General features: G+C 78.7%; 1 protein-coding gene across 1 annotated transcript in view; it reads left to right on the top strand.

Moving 5' to 3' along the window:
• Window positions 1-112: 112 nt before the first annotated feature.
• Window positions 113-249, top strand: part of MYO9B (myosin IXB) — a 55062-nt gene continuing 54925 nt past the window's right edge. Inside the window, exon 1 of the mRNA XM_025210304.1 lies at window positions 113-132. The gene's annotated coding sequence lies outside the window, so the exon portion shown is untranslated. The remainder of the gene's footprint in view (window positions 133-249) is intronic.

The following is a 249-nucleotide window of genomic DNA, read 5'->3' as shown; positions in this document are numbered from 1 at the left end:
CCCGCCCCGCCCCGGCGGCCCCGCCCAGCCCGCCCGTGACGTCACCGCTCAACCGCCGCGCCGGGGAGACCGCTCGTGACGTCGCCGCCGGGGCCGCTTCACCTTGTCTGCCGCTCGCCGCTCGTACTGCAGGTATCGCGACTGCACCACCCGGCCGCCTGAGGAGACACAGCGAGCGCGCTCCGCAGCGGCCCTTCCTCCCTCCCTCCCTCGCTCCCGCCCGGCCCGGCCCGGCCCCCACCCTTCCGC

Source organism: Alligator sinensis, unplaced genomic scaffold, assembly GCF_000455745.1.
Source record: "Alligator sinensis unplaced genomic scaffold, ASM45574v1 scaffold1354_1, whole genome shotgun sequence".
NCBI lineage: Eukaryota > Metazoa > Chordata > Crocodylia > Alligatoridae > Alligator > Alligator sinensis.
Note: the sequence above shows the minus strand (reverse complement) of the source record. Positions and strands in the feature narration are given on the sequence as shown.